Source organism: Barbatula barbatula (assembly GCF_947034865.1).
Source record: "Barbatula barbatula genome assembly, chromosome: 6".
In the NCBI taxonomy this organism is placed as follows: Eukaryota; Metazoa; Chordata; class Actinopteri; order Cypriniformes; family Nemacheilidae; genus Barbatula; species Barbatula barbatula.
This window is the reverse complement of record NC_136765.1, coordinates 1,874,901-1,889,439: the sequence shown is the minus strand read 5'-3', so window position 1 is coordinate 1,889,439 and position 14,539 is coordinate 1,874,901. Positions and strand designations below refer to the sequence as shown.

Sequence of the window (14,539 nt, the reverse complement as noted above, 5' to 3'; positions counted from 1 at the left end):
AAAAAAAAAAAAAAACTACTTGTAAGTCGCTTTGAATAAAAGCGTCTGCCAAATGAATAAATGTAAATGTAAATGATGATTGACAGTGTCAAAGGCAGCAGACAGATCCAGTAGGATGAGCACAGATGACATGGATGATGCTTTTGCCAGTCTCAGGGCTTCGATGACTGAGAGCAGTGTAGTCTCTGTGGAATGACCGGTCTTGAAACCAGACTGATTGCTGTCCAGGAGGTTGTTTTGCATGAGAAAGGAGGAGAGCTGATTGAACACAACTCACTCCAGGGCTTTGGTGATGAAGGGAAGAAAGGAGACAGGCCTGTAGTTTTCTAGCAGTGTAGGGTCCAGGGTGGGTTTCTTTAGGAGCGGTGTGATGCGGGCCTCTTTGAACGCCGTGGGAAATGTCCCAGTGGTGAGCAAAGAGTTGATGATGTGGGTCAGAGCAGGCACAACCGTTGGAGAGATGGCCTGGAGGAGATGGGTGGGGATGGGATCCAGTGGGCAGGTGGTAGGGTGGTTGGAGCCAATGACCTTTGAGACATCAGCTTCAGACAGAGTAGAAAAGGCGGGGAGCACACACGTGTCAGCGATGTGGGCGGGTTCGACAGATGGTGGCGTAGAGAACTGGCTGCTGATGGCAGTAGTTTTCTTTACGAAGAACGATGCAAAATCAGCAGCTGTTAACTCTGATGAAGGTGCGGGAGCAGGCGGACAGAGGAGAGCAGAGAAGGTTTTGAAGAGCGTTCGAGAGTCCGGAGAGTTGCAGATCCTCGAGTGGTAGTAATCTGTTTTTGCAGAGGTGACATCTACAGAGAAAGAAGAGAGAAGAGATTGGTAGAGAGAGAGGTCTGCAGGGTCTTTTGACTTGCGCCATATTCTCTCAGCTGACCGGAGACTGGCGCGATGCTCACGCAGTACATCCGATAACCAGGGAGCCGACGGGGATGGACGGGCTGGTCCAGATGCAAGAGGGCATAGGTTGTCCAAGCAGGATGAAAGCGTGGAACACAGAGTGTCTGTGGCATTGTCTGTATTCAAAAGAGAGAGCTCATCAGAGGGGGGGAGTGCAGAGAAGACAGCAGAGGAAAAACAGGAGGGAGGGAGAGACCGCAGGTTGCGCCGGAAGGTGACCATCAGTAAGACATCAGCGATATCCGGAGCAGTGAGGTCGAGGTCAAGGGTGACGAAGAAGTGATCAGACGTGTGCAGCGGGGTGACCTGAGAGTGATGAGTGGAGCAGTACCTTGTGAAGATCAGATCTAGATGGTTTCCAGACTTGTGGGTTGCTGATGTGGAAACCTGCTCGAGGAGAAATGATGCGGTCAGGTTGACGAAGTCAGCAGCCTGTGGCTTTCCAATGTGGATGTTGAAGTCACCTAGTACCACCAGGGGAGTACCATCCTCAGGGAAGGATGAAAGAAGCACATCCAGCTCCTCCAAGAAATGTCCAAGCTGACCTGGGGGACGATATATAACTACAAAATGACTTTTAACAGGGTGGGTGATAGTAACAGCATGAAACTCGAAGGAGCTGTTGTCACACAAGGGTGTTAGCTGATTGAATTTCCAGTCTTTGGGGATGAGTAGACCGGTGCCTCCACCCCTTCCTGTGATGCGAGGGCTGTGGGAGAAAGTGTGGTTATTTGAGAGGGCAGCGGGAGTGGCAGAGTCCTCTGGTTTGATCCATGTTTCTGTAAGTGCTACAATGGAAAGACCAGAATGTTTAACGAAAGCTGTAATGAAATCAGCTTTGTTCACAGCAGATTGGCAGTTCCACAATCCTATTGGGAAAGTAGAAGGGGCAGTTGCTAACAGTGATACATTGTGAAGGTTATTAGCATTGCGTCGCCTTCGGCATGCGGCAGATGATTTTCGTGTTGTGATAACAGAAAGGATTTTAAAACACATATTTAAGAGAAGCAGAAAGAAAATAGGAAGAAACATTTAAGATAACAATAAAGGAATAAGTGTTAGTGCAAACAAGTAAGACAAAAACTACAGGTGTTGATACAAAACAGCAAAATAATAATACAAAAGAAGTGCAATACTCAAGTGCCCTGTCGGTGTCCCCGCTCGGTGGAGTCGCGCGCAGGTAGAGTCGATGTCTTTACTCTCTTCGGTCTTCACGCGATGAGGGCTGCACGCGACCGCTGCCGCGGTGGGAAGACGCTTTTTAAATACGCGTCTAATTACTTAAATTCAACAGGCCCCGCCCTCAGATCACACGCGCACACAAAGCAAACAAATGAAACTAGCCCAAGAACGAACGAAGGAACGAAACTACCCGCGGTTTCACCACGTGACAGAGCGGAAGTAAATACCGAGCGATTTCTCAGTTTAACACAGTACTAAAACTCAACAAGACACAATTTAAATACACTTACACAGTTCTGTACGCTTCTGCTGCTAAATTGCTTCTCCTACAGATTGAACACTAATCTCCGTTTAAATAACAGTGCTGGCGTTTGGCCCCGCCCTCAGATCACACGCGCACACAAAGCAAACAAATGAAACTAGCCCAATAACGAACGAAGGAACGAAACTACCCGCGGTTTCACCACGTGACAGAGCGGAAGTAAATACCGAGCGATTTCTCAGTTTAACACAGTACTAAAACTCAACAAGACACAATTTAAATACACTTACACAGTTCTGTACGCTTCTGCTGTTAAATTGCTTCTCCTGCTTACATTTATTCATTTGGCAGACGCTTTTATCCAAAGCGACTTACAAGTAGTTTTTTTTTATACAGTGGCACATTACTGCAGAGCAATCAGGGGTAAGGTGTCTTGCTCAAGGGCCCTTCAGTCATGACCTGCTGACACTGAGATTAGAACCAGCAACCTTCTGATCAAAAGCCCAACGCTCTAACCATTAGGCCACAACTGACCCTTTTTATGTTGAAAACAGTAGTTCACAAAAAAGGCTTCAGCTTGGTTATTACACCAACTGGGTCACTTATGATCAACATTACTACATTTTAAAATGAAATGATATTGCTGGGGTTAGTTTTACAGTGAACATGTTTTACACCAAACGGTAGGTTTTGAATCTTGGGAACAATATGTAGGTTTTACTTTGATAAAAACAGAGTAGCGCATGTTGCTAAAGGCAGGACTGCCTGCACTTGAAATAGAGAGCCGCAGAGATGACGTATTTTTCCATGCAAAACCCCGGAAGCGAGTTAGCATTTAAAGACTTCTGGTTCCATCGCCCCAAAGTCTATGTGTGTTTTTATCAGTTTTTGGTATTTCGCCTGAAAAAGGACTGTGGCTAACAAAACTTCTAAATATTTTCGTGTGTAAAATCTACCACATTAAACACACCAGTTATAACCTGTTTGTGATTTTTTAAACCTTAATTGTGTTTTTAAAATAGCGGCTGCTAAAAGCGACTACTTCCTTTTCTTATAAATAATGCAACATGGCCACAAATCTCTAAAAACATTGTTGGGGATCCATTCACAGAGTAAGTATACTTACCAGGGAACACATTTTATAATAAAAGTTTGAAAACGTTGTCAGAGGTTTGGTGGTGGTGAGGTTGATATTGAGATATCGTAGTGTAGTCTGTTGATAGCCTTGGGTTAGCTCTTTACTTCACCTCGGCCGATTAGGTTGGCCTACAAAAATACATCATGTCTCAGGTTCTGGATATAGGCCTATGTAGACTCTTTGTTTATCTTTGACATTTTCACACCAAGTGTTGTAGTACTCCAGACCGGTCTCAAGACCATTTTTTGATGGTCTTGGGTATTGTCTCGGCCTCGACGGTCTTTGATATCGGTCTCAGACTGTGAGGTCTCTGAATTTTATTTCAAGAACGGTCAAGACCATAACTTTGTGAATTCCACTGAATTGCTGGTGCATTGTCTGATTTATGTGTTAAAACCATTCATGTGATTGATGATGTGATTGTCAGTTCTTGGGTCTAGCACTTGTAATGGAAATTTTCTAGACTAGCTTCTTGATGTGTCTGTCTATATGTTTACGAAGTGTTTATCTATGTTTTCTTTTCTAATGTTATCATGTTTTTCTCTATACCCATCATACCGCTCTGCTTTTGCCCTCGAGCAGAGGCCAAGATGTTCTGTTTGGAATAACGGGCATCACTTCTCATAAACCAGCTCGGGATTCTTGCTAGGGGGCAAAGGGAGGGGGTGTCACGTGGAAATAATATATAAGCCCTGTAAGCGAGAAGGAGGGCGCCTTCTCTCTGCACCATGCTTGTGATGCAGACTGAATGTCAATAAATATAAAATACCTTGCAAGGTAACTCATGCTCTCTGTGTGTTGCATTTGTCTAAAGTGTTTAAAACTCACCTTGATTAAGAAATAAGAAAATTCCACGACAATTTAGCGACGAGGTATGGGATCACAAGGCTGACGGAGAACGGACTAGAGTTGACTGATCATCCTGGACATAGCAAATCCAGCTCTAACCCCATACAGGGACGAGAGAACTCTACTCCGGACTCCAAGCTGACGTGATCCCAAAAGAACTCAGTGCAAGGCACGAATGTGAAAAACGGTGAGTCAAAAAGATTCTAAACAGCCTAAATAGATTCTGAACAGAATTGTGAATGAGAGGGGGGACTACTCAGAATCGTGTTAGATTCTAAACAGCCTGATTAAAGAGGGGCGGCTACTCAATCGTGGAAAAATGGGGCAAGGAAGATCCCATGTGAATATAGATAAACCAACATACAGAGAAATGAGGGAAAATTGGGGAATGGGAAGTTTACAAGGTGTACCCTATTTAAAAGAAAAAGCTAACTTTCCAGAAAACGGTACATTTAGTACCACAAAATTAGAGAAAATAAGAGAACACATGGGAAAAAAGAAAGAGAAAAATATGATGAAGCGTGTAAATGTTTAGAATTATGGGAGAAGGAAGCAAATAGATGTAACTATGTTTTTAAAGAAAAGGCTTTGGAAGAACTGTCACCGCCTAAAACTCCATTGTACCCTGTTTTGCCTGAGTATAATGATTTAACCCCTCTGTCTTCTTTACCCACATCTATGACTTGTTACAAACAACCGGAGGATGATTGTGTCCCTCCTCACCGACATCTGAACCCGATCGAGGCAGCTCCAGTGTCTCCACCAGCACCAGTGCCACACATGCCACAGCCCGTGGTGCATCAAAAGCAGGAAAGAGCGCAACCAGCACCGATGTACAAAGAACTTTTGACATTTAGCAAAGAATTCTCACCCTCAATGAAAGAATTAGAGAGACTGTTGAAAGTCAAACTGAAACCATCTGACCTAAGAAAGTTACAGGGTAAATGGCCTGTGGAGGATTTCTTGGCCAGGCTGGAGGAAGTATTTAAAGAACATTCTGGACTTCAACCTGATGCAGACGGACCAGACATTGGTCCGTTCGAAAGACATCTCAGATCCGCTTTTCTGCAGAACCTCAGAGGAGAGCTGGGACGAGAAGTGGAAAAATCATGCATCGAGCCAGATCGTGCGAGAATGAGTGAGATCGTCCGTCATGCTGTACACGCCGAAAGACAAACAGACAAGAAAGAGCTTCAGAGGAAACACACACAAGATAAAGAACTCCACATGGCTCTAATGAATATCGGAGGAGAGCACGGAGGAAAAGGAAGATGGCGAGGGAGAGGAGGTTTTAAACCCTCTAGTAATTATGATCCAGAGAAATGTTTCAATTGCGGAAAGACGGGGCACTGGCGCAGTATCTGTCCTGAGCCTCCAGGAGCGCGGAGGTCAAAGAAAAGGTAGATGGAAGTGAGGAGGTGAGGCATCATTCAGAGGGTGGTGAGTATAATTTCCCTTAGCATATGCAATGAAGAAATGCTTTTTCCTACTGTATGCAATGAAGATCTGCTTAGCTCACATTCCATGATGAATGAAACCGCTTTCTGAACTTTGCTAAAATGCACAATGCTTGTGTGCAACAAACCGCTTGAATTTTTGATAGATTCAGGGGCAACAAATATCCTACTGGGATTCACAAGAAGTGTTTAAATTTGCCAGAGTCTAAACTAGCTGTGTTTACCCTAAATGCTAGTGGCTCTAATGTAAAATAATTTATGTCAAAAGGGTGCAATGTGAGTTGGGGAGTGTCAAATTTCAACACAGGTTTCTCATGTTTGACTGCTGCCCGATTCATTTGCTGGGCAGAGTCATAATGTGTATGATGACAGATTGATCATGATACCAACACGACCCGTGTGCAGCGCTCGTACAGCTGTACGATGTAATATTGAACTACGTAAGTATGATGTAGAAAGTTTTGCCTCACAGAGCCTCATGACGTTGATTACAATGGTGTGGGGAGCTGTGGGTGTTTTTCTGACAAATATGCGCACGCCATAGAATGGGTTAAAAGGGATGACGTGCAATATTCAAATTTGTTGCACGTCCATCGTGAGAATCATGCCTGTCTGTCAGCAACAAGGGGACTTGAAGTGTGTGGTGAGGAAGGCGGGACGAGAGCCGTGACGCGGGGCCGGTGGCGTGAGTGATAAGTGGAAGCAGCTGTGCGCGCACCGGTCCCGCATCTTATCACGGAGGAGATTGGGAGCTTAAAAGGATGTTCGGCAGGACTGTTGACGAGAGAGGACCGGGCCCGAAACTGTGTTTAGTTTGTGTATGTTTTATGGCCGCCAGTCTACCGTGAGGTGGCTGTCGGTCAGTTACGTCAGTGTTTATTGTTTATTTAATTAAAGTTTTATTGTTTGAATGTTCGCCGGTTCCCGCCTCCTTCCTTCCCTTCTTACGAACTTTATTACAAAGTGTTTTCACACACAAAAAGATTAATGATGAGTATTGACATACCAGACATTTTGGGAAAGGTGCCCTTTCAACTGTTGGTAACAGGAAAATATGATGTTGGGTTGATTAGGAACTGTGAGCCTGTTGTGATAACACCCAAGGGTAATTTTCATCCACGCAAACAGCAATACCCCCTCAAACCAGAAGCCCTCAATGGCATGAGGCCAATATTTAATGAGTTTAAAAAGATTAAAAAATAAAGGCATAGTTGTGCCATGCCCAAATTTACCGGTGCACAGGCCTTTTTTTCCAGTTTAAAAGATAAGAGAAAATAACACAAAGTAAATGTCTCCAAAGTCCAGCTGGCAAAACGATTTGTTCATTTTTGGGTCACGAAATGACTGACCGCGGCATACAGCTGTCCGCAAAGAGTGTCTGCAATTACAGACATCGCAAGTCCAAAAGCAAAGAAGCAATTGATATCATTTTTAGGGACCATTTCTCTGCTCAGACAGCAGAGCTCATTGCACTCACACGTGCATGCGAATTAGCAAAGAATAAAAATGTAGACATTCACACAGATAGTAGAAATGCATTTGGTGTAACTCATGATTTTGGCACACTGTGGAAACACAGAAACTTTGTAAAAGATGATGGTAAAAACATTCTTAATCACACACAGGTTGCTGATGTGCTATCTGTCATTCTTCTCCCATTAGCCATTGTTGTGTGTGACGGTGACACACACACTTTTGTATCTGAAACAATTTCTACAGGAAGCCGACGAGCTGACCTTGCAGCAAAGCAAGCAACATCAAAGGCAGACAGGTTTTCTCCAGAAATCACTAACAAAACTCTTTCTCTTGCAGAGATGCAAACATTTTGCAGAACCAGCTGAGCGTGCACTCTGGAAGAAGTGCTCATGTAAATACACAGACAATGTTTGGGGGGCCCAAATGGCCTCAAAATGATTGAAAAAAACCATAAACAGCATTCACACCAGTAAAAGAGTGCGTACGCATGGTCACGGAGTGTCTGTAGGGTGCACATTAATTCAGAGCAAGTTTATTTTTTATAAACCCTGATATGTGCATGAAAGATTGTATATGGACATTTCTAGGCCTATTTTGTTTATATGCATCATTTATAAATGAGGATGCAAGGACACCTGTTTTCCGGTTTCTGCCTGTGATGTTCAACATAACATCTGTAAAGCAGACTATATGAGCATGATTATTCATTTGCATTAGAGGATGATATCAAAATCCAATAAACAGGTAAGCACTCAGAAGTTAGGAGCCATTTTCAATTGTTGAAGGCTTTAAGGACTTTGTAGGGATGTTGGATCCAACCTACACTCTTCTGGACCGCAGACAAGAAAAAAAGGGTGGATGAAAAATACAAGGAGGCCAAAGAGAAGGCAAAAGAAGAGGTGAAAAAGGCCAGAGCTGTAAGCCTCTGACAACCCTCACACCTTTGACTTCAGAAGAGTACCAGATATAAATGAATGTCTTGGTGTAATGTGTCACTTCAAGGAGTGTCAGGGTCAAAGGTTATTCCATTAATACCAATGCTGAGGCACATAATTACCTCAAAGACCTCACAGGTTCAAGATGAGACAGCAATTGTGCAACAGCCTCATAAGACTTCTTTCTGAGCGGATGTCTACATAAAAGACTATGAATGTCATGACTCAATTTTGCCTGATCCACGCTTTAAATCTCCAGATCTCTGCATTCAGTCAAATGCACAGACTGCTGTGAAACGCCTCACAGAAGAATATGATGCAATCATACGTGCAGCTCAAAACACACCATCAGCATCCTCTCAGATCACTTCATCTGAACCAGAGACCACAGGAGCCACATGCAGCGATGTGTCCCACTCAGGTACTGTTTGTTGTATAGTGTGTGTGTGTGTGTTTGTGTTTTATTACATTTGACATAGATTTGCAGATAATAACATTCAATTCCCTTATAACTTTATTTGTATTGTTTCATCTACCAGGTCTGCGGGATCTACTGCACAGCCATGTGGTGGAAACCGGAAAATGAAAAAGCGCAGCTGCAGACGCCACAGTTGAAGTTCAGCTCTTCCTCAGTGACTCAAATATTCAAGAACTGAAGATCCGTTGCATTTCTGGATCACACAGAAGTGTGTCTATCTCCATCTTTTATTGCTCTAGAATCTGAATGCAATTCTGCCTCCTCAGTCACACGTGAGAGAATATTTTCCAAGGCAGGTGAAGCTTTAAATAAAACAAGAAACAGACTTTGCCCTCGCAGTGTTGAACAAATCCTGTTCCTTAATAAACATCTTTAATTTCTTCTATTATAAAAACTTTACTCCCCAGTTCACAAGCACGTCATAATCCCACAATAATGTTATTTTATTTTATTATAGATGTCTATATGAGCCTTACCTATGGACTCATAGATTTAGGACTGAAGCTTAAGTTTATGTGAAATCGGCTTCATGTGTTGATCAAAACAGATTCTTAAAGATATTTTCTGTAAAGGTAAATTACTAATATATGAATACATTCATCAATAGGCTCATGTGTACCACAACAACACAGAAAATCACATGTTTATTGCTTTTGGGTTTTCAAAAAGAGATTTATTACATGAAACAATCAGACAGACAGACGGACTGACGGACTGACGGACGGACGGACAGACAGACAGCACATTCACCGTTTGACCACAAGATGTCGTTATTGTGCGCAGAAGTGCAGTGACCGAGACACATACAAGACATTGCAATGAATGACAGAATGAACTAGATTTAAATAGACAGTCGATGAGGATAAATGTGCACAGCTGAATCTAATGAGGTATGAGTCCAGATAATGGATTGTGGAATATGAAGTCCAGGGTTAGGCTTAGAATAGCAACTATCATATGAGCGCCCTCTACTGGCGCACAAGATGACGGGTCTAATAAAATACATCACTTAAGAAGGATCTCGTGTCGAAAGATCTTGTCCTCAAGATACATTAAGTTCTGTGAGTCTGCTCATCCAGGAAGTGCACGCATGTGTTAAATCTTATCATAGGAAATCAAATAACTGTATTTATTTCCACAAGGTAGACTATGTATTTTGAAACGTATTGGCACACCCGGGATATGAACCCAGAGTGTGTTGCTGGATAACCACTGTTCTATGGTGCTGTGTGAACCCAACAGACAGATAACCACAGGAAGCAGGTTAGAAGGAAAACAGATGATCTTTACTTAATGTAACGAGAAGTTGATCAAAAGCTCTGAACAAAGACTTTTCCAGTTAGCTCAAAAACAGGACAACACAAAACAATAGGCTAGGCCAGATAACTTCAAGACTGAGCAAAGATACAAGCAATCGGATGTCTTTAAATATACATTAACTAACTATGCACAGGTGATCAACTTAACAAGCAGTTAATTAAGCAGAAGCTGTGGAAGGTCTTGTGTTCTCAGTCTCCCTCTGCTGGGAAAACTATGGTGTGACACGTATATGACTCACAATATATGCATAGACCTTAGAGATGTATAATACAAACACAATAAATCCTATAGAATACAAGGATGATGGTAAAGAAGAGAACTGAGGTGTGTATATTGAGGTTCAAGCCCATGCACTCATATTTACAGTTTGATGAGGAGATGCGATTGAATAAGATAGAAATGAAAAACTGTTCTGCAGCTGCGTTATTCATTTATTACATTTATTCAGCAACTTAATGTCCCATGCATGTGTGTTTGGGTTTATCTTAGTAAATAAATAAACATTCGGTGTAAACATGTAAAGCAGAATTTAGTGTTATCAAGACGAGCAAATTATTATTTTCTTTCTCCCAAATGTAAACCCAAAGTATGCGATAGTTACATAACAACAAAAAAACTGCGTCAGTTCTGTGATGTCACGTGATTCTCGGAATCGAAAGTAAAACTGTTAGAAGGGAAGCTGCCCCAGGAATGACCTTTAAAAAGTATTTTAAAACCTCGAGCTATAGACTTTACTTTACGCTCGTATTGATTTTTACGTGTTTTACACGTCACGTTTGAAATACTTGTATATTTCTCTTTCTTCGTAGAATCAATCCGATCGCTTTTTATCAGACTAGTGCACTTAAAGACACATCTAGTGCACATCTAGTACACTTAAAAAGAAGTTAAGATTTTCAGAACTCTGAGGTGTTTCTCTTGGAAGTGGACAAGACAGGAATCAGACTGAAAAGTAAGTTAAAATAATTGTCAGTCATTTTATATGAAATGTGATTTGAATCAAGCGGTCTTGTTTCTTAATTTTTTTTAACATTTCAATTTACCGAATAATACAATGGGCTGAACCCGCACATAAATCGCTCGAACAAACCTTTGGGAATGACTCGAATGTTAAAACATTAAAAAGTAAAAACAGTGTTTTTGTTGCTTTTGCTAAATAGAAAGTATCCTCGTGTTGATACAGTGTATATATATATAGCCTAGAGATATAGCCTATTTTCTCATTCACCCTGTAAGTTTGCCTATAATGCGCAATTTTTGTGTAATAATATGTTGTTACTATATCATATTTTTGGTTAATTTCAAATACTTATTATGGAAGTTTTTTTTTCCATATGACATCGATCTTATCAGTTATCTAATACACCTAAATGAGTAAATGGGAAGTTATAGGCTAAGTGCAAAGAATGAACACAAACAATGCAATACAATACATTCGTGCAATAAACAGATTTAGCCATTCACTTTTAAAATTTGGTTTAAATAGTTTTTATTATAAATATCTTTGTAGAAAAACATTAGTTGATTGCATAAGTCATAACAGTAAACTGGTTAAACCAGTTGAATATTACCAACTTATTTCTAAAGACTTCAGTATGGTTAATGCCCCTACATACTTAATGCAAAAAAAACCTTACAAAGGAGTAAAGATTTGCTCAGGTTATGACTTAGTTCTGACGACAATCTATGAAAATGCAAGAGTGCACTTTGAACTGTATTATTGAGTTTTTTCTGATTCAAGTGAACAAAGTGACACATTAACAGGGGTAACACTCGAGTACTGTTTATGGGTCTAATAAAAATCGCTCTCACGTGTGGGATACAGGGTGAGACTTAATGCAAGCCTATAACCGCACATATTTTCTAGATTCTGAAGGTTTCTTTCAGAGAGATGTCGCAAAGCAGGTTATCATCTTCCACTTCAGACCCCTGTGAATGAGGTGAGGAGAGATGGACTTATCAAACACATCAAACCCCTTCAAGAAATACAAAATAACTATCAATTGTCCTTGGTCTGGAGCTCCCTGCCAGATTTCCCCAATGGACTAAAGATGATCATGAGAAAGGTTAAAGATCAGCCCAGAATTATACGGAAGAAGCTTGTTAATGATTTCAAGACAGTTTGGACCACAGTTAGCAAGCAAACTTTTGGTTACACGCTATGTCACAATAAAAACCTCAACATGATTCAGAAGTGGCTTTGGAGATATTTCTGTGAGACAAATTAACTCTGTTTTTGGAGGGAGAGAAATGCTGACCATCCCTACAGATAAGCTCAGTGTTGGAAACATTATGCTGTAGGGCTTTTTCTTTGCTCGTGTACGGTCATGAATGGTGTAGAACCCAAGTGCAGGCAGACATGGGGATGAAGGGGTTAAACAAAGTTTATTTTACCCATAAACACAAAACAAAAACCCACGAGGGAGTAAAACAAGACAAATAATAGTGACGACCAAAACACGGACTAACTAGACTGGGAAAATAAACACTAAGAACAAGACTAGACTAACTCACTCACCAAAACACAATGCAAGAATAATCCATAAAACAATCTTCAGATAAGGTAGCGCATGAGTTAACGCGTACAAAAGGATACAACATACAATGAAGGAGCACAGGACAATGAACACGAGGATGTTTTAAAGGGGAACAAACACAGGATAATTAAGAAGGGGCAGGTGTAGGTAATGAAACACTAAGGGAAGGCTAATGAGACAAAAGGGTGGGAAAGACCGATGAGACACGAGAAAGCACATGGCAGGTCAATATCAAAACAAAGCCATGTCTTTCTCACACAAAACCTAAGGCTATGCCATGACACCGCTGCAAGACCAATAAATAATTGGCAATTCATAACGGAGAAATATAATAAAGTAATTTCCAAACATTGTTTCATAAGGTACAGACAGACACAAACCATGAGTAAAATCAAACAACCAAACAATTCTAAAAACGTCCCGGTTACGGATATACCCTTGGTTCCCTGATGGAGGGAACGAGTTGTTATGTCAAGACTGACAGATTGGGGTTTGACTTGAGAACCTATCATCTCCAATTGTACTTTTGAAAAGGCCAATGAACTTGGTGAATGGGAATGTGCCCATTCATTCACCTTATGGGCTTTGGAAACTGAGAGGCACGTGCCGTTCCCTCCATCACCGTAACCAAGACGCTCCCTTTCTGTCGGATCTTCGACGTTGTGTTGAGACTGACAGAATGGGGTTCCTGTCGAAAACGCCACGGTGCTGTGCCATGTCACGATTCCAGCAGAACCACACTGACCGGCCTGGCCAAGTCAAGTGTGAGCGTCCCCGCGAATCGTGACCATCCAGTGGTGAAATAAGAAATCAATTCGTGTGATCACGACGAGAGGCTCTTAATACTGGCCGTACAGGCAGTGGCCTTGCTACTATAGAGGCAAGATGGCCATCCGACACCGCAAGGAGCATTAAGAAACGCTACCCCCCCTTGAGGGGGTACGCTACGGAGACCACATCTTCCGAAAGGGAGATAATACATGGAATACCTGCACATTCTCACCAGTGGGGAGATCTCATGGGAGTATTAAAGTGGGGCCCCACGCAGGGGTGTCGAGCGCCATCAGAAAAACCAACTTCATCATGAGAGAGAAAGATTGGGTTCTCCAGGGGCTCGAACGTGACCTTACGCAGGCCCACCAGGACCCCGTTAAGGTCCCAGGAGGCTACGGAGTGTGGACGGTGGGTTTTACCCCTTTTAGCTGCTGGAAGCGCCGCAGCATGAGAAGAGGCTCCACTATATCGACAGTCAACCTAGTGATTGGTGCTCTTGCCAAAGTGACCCTGCTCACGACTGCTGGAGGCAAATTAATCAATATTGGAAACAGACAACACAATGATATGCTGTTATGAGAAGTATAAAAAACATTTGGTTCGTTTTGAAACAAAATTGGAACAAATTATACTATGGATGGGAAACACTGACACTGGGTGTATTTAGGGTTCGAGCCCGAAGCTAGAAACGTATTGTATTTGTAGGTTTTATTCTTCTTATTATTCTTCCCTAAAACTGATCGTGCAGCCTAAACCGTAAGGCAGATGGTAGTAGTCTTGCTCGCTACTCAGATACACGGAGCCAGCCACATCGGCCCATAGGTGGCGCTACAGTGAAAAGCGTGTTTGCGCTCGTTACTCCTAAACCGTTTGTCGCACACCCAAGTTTTTAAATCAATGTAATCTTTGGTTCTAAACTTAAAAAACGTATATCTCCGATTTCATTTCCGGTATGCAAATCTTTTCGCTAATTTGCATTTTATGCAACAAAAATAAATGAACTAGTCTCTGGATTTTTGCCGGATCGGAACCAGACCAACGCTGATGATGTGGAGTGTTGAAATTTCGATCCGCGATGGCTGGGGGGCGACAAAACGTCTGAACCGGAAGTGCCATATTTGACTAAAATGGTTATAACTCGTGAACCGTTTGAGCTATCTTCATGAGGCTTGGACCATATGTTTAAACTTTCAGACCAAGGTCACAGTATAAAAAAGTCGGC

At 42.0% G+C, this 14,539-nt stretch overlaps 1 protein-coding gene across 1 annotated transcript in view; it reads left to right on the top strand.

Annotated features, from left to right (window-relative positions):
* Positions 1–10,635: 10,635 nt before the first annotated feature.
* LOC306895607 (uncharacterized protein) overlaps positions 10,636–14,539 on the top strand; it is a 130,969-nt gene continuing 127,065 nt past the window's right edge. Inside the window, exon 1 of the mRNA XM_079458977.1 lies at positions 10,636–10,958. The gene's annotated coding sequence lies outside the window, so the exon portion shown is untranslated. The remainder of the gene's footprint in view (positions 10,959–14,539) is intronic.